The sequence below is a fragment of the Lathyrus oleraceus genome, chromosome 1 (genome assembly GCF_024323335.1).
Source record: "Lathyrus oleraceus cultivar Zhongwan6 chromosome 1, CAAS_Psat_ZW6_1.0, whole genome shotgun sequence".
NCBI classification, from domain to species: domain Eukaryota; kingdom Viridiplantae; phylum Streptophyta; class Magnoliopsida; order Fabales; family Fabaceae; genus Lathyrus; species Lathyrus oleraceus.
In genome coordinates, this window is record NC_066579.1 from 246088602 (window position 1) to 246097584 (window position 8983).

General features: G+C 42.5%; 1 pseudogene; it reads left to right on the forward strand.

Annotated features, from left to right (window-relative positions):
- The first annotated feature begins 521 nt into the window (after nt 1-521).
- LOC127115637 (E3 ubiquitin-protein ligase XBAT33-like) lies at nt 522-1433 on the forward strand (annotated as a pseudogene).
- Nucleotides 1434-8983: the final 7550 nt, after the last annotated feature.

The following is an 8983-nucleotide window of genomic DNA, read 5'->3' on the forward strand; positions in this document are numbered from 1 at the left end:
AGTCATGATTAAACCAATTGTGAAACCAACTTCAAACCATTTTGTTAATCCATTTCAATTTTATTTCATTACATTTGATTCCATACAAAAAATACAAAATTTGGCATTTTTGACCAACTGTTGACTTTGGTCAACAGTTGACTTTTTGGTCAACTTTGACCAAAGTCAACCATAATCCATTAAGCCCTAATTCTATCCACAATTGTCCATTGAATATCCATTTACAAAGAAGTCATAAAGGAAATACAAAGAAATGTTATTTGTTGACTTTGGTCAACAATTGACTTTTTTTGGTCAACTTTGACCAAGGCCAACTCACTTTTTTTACCACCTAAGACCTAGACTAGTCTTCCTTCATTGAACCACCATTCCAAGTTCCAACCTTTTCACCTTCATTCTCTTTCAACCGCCAGATCACCATAAAAAATAAACCCAAAGTTTTCATTTTTCTTCAAATCATAAACACCCCATTTTTTATTGTTTGAATCCACCATTGTTTTTCTTACTAGATTTCATCGCAGATGGGAAATTCTTTTGGGTGTTAGGCTTTTGGCGAGAGATTGGTATCTGCGGCGTGGGATGGTGATTTGGTTGAAGCAAAGATGCTTTTGGAATTCAATCCTAGTTTTGCCAAATACTCAACCTTTGGTGGTCTTAATTCACCTCTTCATTTTGCTGCTTCCAAGGGTCATAACGAGATTGTGGCATTGTTGCTTGAGAAGGGAGCTGATATGAATTCAAGAGATTATTGTGGGCAGACAGCTTTGATGCAAGCTTGTAGACATGGTCATTGGGAAGTTGTTCAGACCCTTATGCTCTATCGATGCAATGTTATGAAAGCAGATTATCTCAGTGGGAGGACAGCTCTTCACTTTGCCGCTGTCAGTGGGCGTGTCAGATGCATTAGACTTGTTGTGGCTGACTTTGTTCCAAGTGCTCCTTATGAAACTCTACATGCTTGCGTGGATGCTGACGTGGGTGATGGATTAAATACGAAAAGAAAAACGAACAAAGTACGTTGTCCAAGTTTGTAAACAAGACGGCTGATGTTGGCATTACCGCACTTCACATGGTTGCGTTAAACGGGTACTTTGATTGTGTACAACTGCTACTGGATCTTAATGCAAATGTGTTAGCTGCAACATATCATTATGGAACATCAATGGATTTAATAGGGGCGGGAAGCACTCCATTGCATTATGCTGCTTGTGGTGGAAACTTAAATTGCTGCTCAGTATCCAGACAATCCTATAAGACAACAGCAGAAAGATGTAAAAGAACTGGTACAGATCCTGTCTCGAATGTACCCTTGCAGTGAATGTGCAAATCACTTTAAAGAAGTTCTTAGATCAAATCCTGTACAGTCGGGGTCACATGCTGAATTTTCTCAGTGGCTATGTCATGTGCATAATGTTGTCAATAGAAGCATCGGCAAACCAATTTCCTGCATTGAAAAGTACAAAGATGGAGTGGTCAAAGCCAATTTGTCAACAAAATTCAGCATCATTTAGCACCTCGTATGTATGATTATGTGAAAGAGTATTTGAACTAGAAGGGAGGATAAGAGAATCAACAATGAGAAAAAAGTAAGAGCAGATTATGATGATGAATACTTTACCGGTATTGAAGACTCCGATTCTCTATGTTTTAGGATAGCATACACTATGTTGCTGGATTGTGAAGATCCTCATCAAATTTGTACGTATGTATGAAATGTTATACAGTTGGTTTTACCTGATTTAAGAGACAGTGTAATGACTGCCTTAGATATTTACGGAGTACGTGTGGATCTTGTCACACCAGGTGAAGTGATGGCTGGTTATGGATGGAGTACTGAACAGTCGCCAGAAATTCCTAGGAACAAAACAGCAATATTGTGGGCGAGCTATGTCCTTCCACTATTCAAGAACATAAACACTGCCACATATCAGAACTATATGAACAATAGGATATCTGCATTGTCAAGGTTAGCTCATATGCCGTCTGATGCATCAATGGAGAGACCCTTACAACGTTCCAGGCAGAACAAGTGCGGCACCTTTTGGGGACCCAACAGGATTTTTTCGCAGGGATATATCGAATTCTATTATGATACAGGCCACGCAGAATAGCTATTTGAGGTCAACATACCAGTACTTAGTCAACACCAATTTATGAGCCTGCAACAAACCTGCTTCAAGCTCAAGCCAGATATGCATAATCTTTGCAGTGAATACTTGTCATTTGCTCAAGTGCTGCAAGAGGACATCAACACTAGTCACACACCATGACCTGCAAGATAAACAACAGCGAATGCCAGCACAGTCTATATTCTAACCATAACCTTCCATGTTCCATTTTGATCCTTGAATAACCAATGGTATATATTGCTTTAATATCCAGCCTTGTTGTTATAAAAGCCATGACCAAATTCACCAAGATGCCACCAAGTAATTGAGCAATGAACTAAGCTGCAGTACAATTCCTCCCAGTATGCAACCATTCAAAATTTCTAGAACAGCAGAATCAAATTCTTTAAGCCAATCAAAGGGTTTACGACCTCCTCCAAGAGCGCCAGCAGCCAAACCAGGTAGAAGTATAGGGCCTGTTCAATGTAACAATGGGAGAAGCACAAAAGATAATTATGATGCAAGAATCTTCTACCAGAATACTGTTCCGCAATCAATCTCTCCACATCCTTTCCAAAGGGTTGTACAGGCACAACAAATTTACAAGGATAATTCACAAGGCAACATCAACTCTCACCACAGAAGCGTAGCGTGCCACCCAGACCAGCTATCGATCTTAATACCAATCCATACCACCAGCAGGCCAAGAATGATCTTTTAAACAATCCTGTCACCGTTATTGACACTAAATTGTTGCAAGCACAATCTCAATTTGGTGCAGCTGGTGCTGCAGCAGTAGCTGTTGCTGCTCACAGGCATTCTGCAGGCTGATTGGGTGAAAGCGGAGGCGACATGTAATATTGAGGTTGTCATTTGTAACAGAATGAACGTCTGGGCCAGGGAATTATCCATTCATCAATATACCTCTTTGGCGAACTCCAAGTGGGCAGATGTCACCATGAGTAACATTCCAGTTGAAGAATTTATATGGATCTTCAGCTCTTTCTGTATTGAAGTGTGGAATGCTCTCCAACTCACGTAGCCCAAATGTTCCGCAAGCAAACAACATGATACTCCTTCTCACACTGGTCACAAATTGTTACTATTTGGTCATCAAACTTATCAACACCGAAATCATTTTCCCTGCATCAACCATCAACTGCAGCAGCAACAACCAACAATCCGCATCGACAAGTCCAAACAAGACCAGTACACAATTGAACCCAAACGTCCATAACAGACCATTGAACCTCAACCGAAACTGCTCTTGAGTTTTCACAAAAAAGTCACTGCAGTAAAAAAAACACAAATTAATTACCAAGCAGTTAATTCAAGAATTATTCCCAAATTGGAATAGAAACAAAACAGAGAGGAATGCTCAGATGCTCAGGTTACCTGTTCCAAGTCCAAACATCAAAGAGGCCAATCCAATTTCTGAACACCGGAGGGACTTCACAGAGTTACTCCTTTTGAACAGCAGGGACCCTTTTGAAACCCTAAAATGCGTGGAAGATAAATAGAGAGAAGGAGGAATCAGTAAAGAGGATGGAGCGGCGAAAAAAAACTTCAAAAAAGAAACCCTAGAGATTTGAAAAGGAGACTCATACCAAGTTTCTGTTACGAAGCCACTGGGATTCATTGTGAATTTCTGAACAAGCTTTGAGCTCCATCAAAATCGTTTCCTCACAAACACCACAAACGCCACGATAACCAAGGGAGCCGTGACTGCGAAGAACAAAAGAAGGTTCGAGAAGCACTTATCCTATTGACTTGCTCCCAAAACTTCCCAATCCGGTACATTTCTCGCTCTTTCTTCATCTCATTTTCGGTTTCGTAAATGTGTGTATATCTTCCTTTTTCTTTCATAACTGTGAATCACTGTTCTTTTTGAGGTTGAGTATCGGTTAGGGTGAGGAAAATTGTTTTTCTTTCTTTGATAGAGAGGTTTTATATGAATGTATCAGAGTGAGGAGAGAAGGTTTGAGGTGGAGGGGAACATCTCATTTGTTCCTTTTCGTTCTGTTAAGTTAAGGCTACCGTGGATAACACCTTTTCCACTGTGCGAGGCCACCTTTGGGGTGTTCCTCCCTAGGTTTTTAAGTCTCTTTTCTCGGTCACTGCATATGACTGTTGGGATGGAAGATTCCTGTCCCCCACGTGTTTTCCTGTGGAAGGTGAAGGGTTAAACTGGATCGAGCCTGTGGATCCGGATAACCCGGTTTGGATCCGTCCCCCCTTTTGGGCTTTATGGGGCGACCGCACGTTCACTTCTTTTTAGCTTATTACATCCTGTTGGACCTTAGAAACATTCAGGGCCCATTTAATATTTTGGTTATGTATTTGAGTCGTTGTTACAGTAACAACTAGCGATCCATGGCCAAGTGGAGGAAGGTTTGTCTTGCCTTCCTCGAGGTAGTGGGTTCGATACCCATATATAACATTTCCTTTCTCTAGCATTCATTTTTTCCATGTTTATGTTGTATTATAATTTTATTGCACTCATAGTTTCATTTGTTAATAATGCAAACTTTGTTTTCTTTTAACTTCATCATTCATTCAAAACCATTTTAAAATTACAAAAAATCATATTTTTCTCGATTTAACATCGAGCCCATTTTTACACCCTTGTAAGTCGATTGTTTTTTAAGCATCGCCATCGACCTCACATAGCTTACTCTTGGGCTTTCTTACAATGAGCTGGTTCCCTTGCACTTACACTCATACATTGTTTATTGTTTCATTATTTCATTCTTTGATTATTTGATTTGATTATATACTTGTTTATATCTTACTTGTTTGATTAACTGTTGCCTACTTGTATGATGTATGAGGCATATATTGTTTGATTTCCATGACAACCCCCATTCATAACAAATGTATCCCTCTCCCATGAAATGTATAATATTCTTTCATTCTTTATTCATCTGTTAATACAAGAAATAAAATGAACACCCGATCACCATTTCAAAACAAGACCAAAACCTCGATCCAACGTCGAGTGATCATTTTTCAAAACCTAACAGAACCAGCACGTATTCATCCTCCCTTTTGTAAGTCGATTGCTTTATGCATCGCCATCAACCTTGTAAGTCGATTGCTTCATGCATCGCCATCTACCCTTATCCCTAACACTTCTCCTTGCTCCATTCGTCGATTCTTGTTCCGATTAAGTAGCACCCATTAGATAGAACCCTTTGCATGATAACATAGGTAGGATTCCCATATCCTTTTGTATGATAACATAGGTAAGATTCCCATTTTCTTTGCATGCTAACATTAGGTAGATATTCCCATTTGTAAATCCTAAACACTTAAGTACATATTGCATGACAACTCTAGGGCAGAGCTTCCCCACTTCTAGACCTTTCCGAGCGTCTTCGATCTTGTGGCATGTAGTCCGTTCTATTGCAAAGAGGTAACTGCCTAAGACTCGATTCAGCGAGCTGCGACACCTACTGCCAGGACGTGAACACATTGCCCACTCTCCTTTGACACAACTGGTGTCCTCCTTTTCTAAGTCCATGTTCAGATGGCAACCCCTATGTAGGGGAACTACGTCGCCCTGATTCTCATACCAGATGAGGTACGTAGGCAGGAGACCGTGCGAGGTCTCTCCGGGCGCCCTTTTTCTTTTTTCTAACCTTTTTGTTTCTTTTGACGTCTCAGCGTCTCTTTTAGTTTGTGTTCATCCTTTCCCCTATAAAGGGGAACTACATCGCCCTGATCCTTGTTCCAGACGAGGTATGTAGGCAGGTGGTCGTGCGAGACCACTCCGGGCACCTTTCTTTTTTCTTTTTGTGTGTGCTTGACAGTTATAGGCTCGAGTTCCCGATTCCCTATTAACTTGTTTGGTTGTTGTGTGCTTGGAAGCTGATGTAAGTCCATCAAGTGGCATTCGGGTTCCAGTGTGTTTTTGTTGGGTTCGGATGCTGATGTAAGTCCAGTGATTGGCAGTCGGGCTCCACGTTTGCCCCTTTGTGTTTGTTTGGTTCGGATGCTGATGTAAGTCCAGTGATTGGCAGTCGGGCTCCACGTTTGCCCCTTTGTGTGTGTTTGGTTCGGATGCTGATGTAAGTCCAGTGATTGGCAGTCGGGCTCCACGTTTGCCCCTTTTGTGTGTGTTTGGTTCGGATGCTGATGTAAGTCCAGTGATTGGCAGTCAGGCTCCACGTTTGCCTTTGCCTGTGTTTGTTTGTGTGCGTGTTAGCCGAACTACGGCAACTCTGATTCTCATGTTCAGATGAGATACGTAGGCACAAGATGCGATGTCTTGCCGAGTTTGACTAACGACTAACAACTAATCCTTGTTTTCTTTCGCCCTAGTTGCGATCCTTGCTCTCGCCCTCGTTGCGATCGAGACTTTCCCTTTCTCTTGCCCTAGTTGCAATCGAGACCCTTTGTTTCCGTAGTTAGTTTGAACTACATTATGCTCTGATTCTCATTCCCGATGAGATATGTAGGCATAAGACGCGATGTCTTAGCGAGCACACTCCTCTTTAACCCATAGGTAGCCGAGCTACGAAGACTCTGATTCTCATATTCAGATGAGATACGTATGCAGTGGATGCGACATCCGTGCGAGTCATTTTCTTTGACCTTTTCTTTTAGTAAATAATACATAAGATAAACACACACCCTTTAGACAAGAAACAACAAGAGTGGATCCCATAGAGTACTACGGATGCGTAGGGGTGCTAATACCTTCCCTTCGCATAATCGACTCCCGAACCCAAGATTTGGTTGCGAGACCTTGTCTTTTCCTTTCCTTTCTCCAGGTTTACTTCGAGCGTTTCCTTTCCCTCCTTTGGGATAAATAACGCACGGTGGCGACTCTTCTGTCATTTCTTTCTCGCCGGTTGTTTTTTCGCACCACCGTATTTTTCGGGTTGCGACAGCTGGCGACTCTGTTGGGGACCTGGTTTCCCTAAGCGAGTCCCTCCTAGCTTTTGTAGGTTTCTTGTTTGTTGGGTGTTTATTCTTTTGTACAGTTATTTATTTTCAGCATTTACCTGCTTTACCTTATTGCATTCATGTACATATGATTGCTGTATCTGTGGGTTGTTTGTTTGTTGGGTTGGGACTATTCTATGAGAGATAAGCCCACTACCCAGGCTTGAGTGTACACATAGGTGTTAGAGTGGATAGTCATGAGGCTTGCGTGGTATGTTGCTACGTTAAGTCGTTCATGAGACCCACATTCCAGACGAGGTTTCTTTTGGATATATTCTGTCCTATGGGTGTTCCATAACGACAAATATTCCTCTAGAAATCGTCGACTCTGGTGACCATTTCCCGAGAACTCAGTCGAGGCCTCTCCTCCGAGACGTGATTATGTTAGCTCTGGTGGGCGCATTCTCGCTGCTCAATCCGAGGACCCCGAGACTGGGAACTTGCTTTAGGATATCCTGTTGAGGGGAGTCAGCAGAGGTCTTTTATCCCGTAATAATGCCAAACCTTCAGTGGTAAACGTATTATTCTCGACTGAAGGGCTGAAGCTGACAAACTTCTGTTCTTAGAACCTACCAGTGAGGGGAGGGTTTGATCTCTATAGATACGGTTTCTGCCAGTAGTGCTGTGATGGTGACTTTGGTTCAGCCAAATTTATGGACATTTATTTCTGGGAGGCCGGAGTTCTGTCTGTGGTTTATCAATGGGTTCCGTTTATTTCGGATCCCCGGGTTGAATTTGAAAGTACCTGTTTAGAGGATCTGACTGTCATCCGTTCAGTGGATGTTCCTGTGATGATAGTGATGTAACCTCCAGTTCCGTTTATTTTGGAACTCCCCAAGTCGGATTTATGGTGACTTAGTCCCGATGATTGTGACTAGTTCAGAGAATGGGTCTTCAGATGACTTGGTGGCGCAGTGACTTGCATTCATGCATTTGCATCGCATTCATCTGCATTCAACTCGTGTCTATCCGTACTCAGGGTCCACTTTTTGATTAAGATTCTGGTTGAGAGATATCCAGATGTCAGAATGTTATTGATGAAAAATTATCTATCTCTGTGAAACCAAAATCAAAGGAATATTCCTGGTACGGATAGACATTGCATGCGTGAGTCATACTAACCCATCTGTTGTTTTGTAGGTGTCAACCGGTACGCGTAGCTCTTCCATTCAGACATACAGTCAGACTCAACAAATCCAATCTGATGGATCTTCCCAACGCCGACATCCTTGAACTGAAAGAGATGATGAGGGGATTGTTCAGTATTGTGCAAGGGCTTGCCTTGGGGCAGAAAGCCATGTCTGAGAGATTGGAAAGGATTGAGAGCTGGATGATCAAGGAGAAAGTTCAGGGAAAGGCTTCATCATCCGATGTAACAAATCCCTCTGGCCCGGTAGCAAAGAAACTCTCTGACAGTGGTCCGCTCAAAAAGGAGGTTGAGTCAAGTGGTGTGCCAGCAAAGAAAGAACGCAGTAAGGATCGTTATCATCCTTATGCTGTTGCTGTAACCACTCTTGTTGGCAACTCACCTGTACCCCCGCAACAACCACCACTTCAACAGAAGGCACCGAGAGCTAAGAGCCAGGTGAGGAAGAAGAAGGAGGATCGTCAGTTTGAGGAACCACCTGTGACTTATACCCTTTTGTTCAGGAGATTGAGAGATCTGGGATTAGTTCGGCCGAGGATTTTGATTCCTGTAGAACAGCAGCGGAGGCTTCCAAACTATGATGAGAATGCCAGGTGCGAGTTCCATTCTGAGGCACCCGGGCACAGTGTTGAGGGTTGTAGGGCTTTCAGGCATGTTGTCCAAGACTTGGTGGACTCCAAGATCATCAGTTTGGCACAGATCATGGAGGGGGATGTCAACCCTGTACCCAGGCAGGGTCCTGTAAAGATGAAGATGGCGAAAAAGGTCAAGAAAGGAA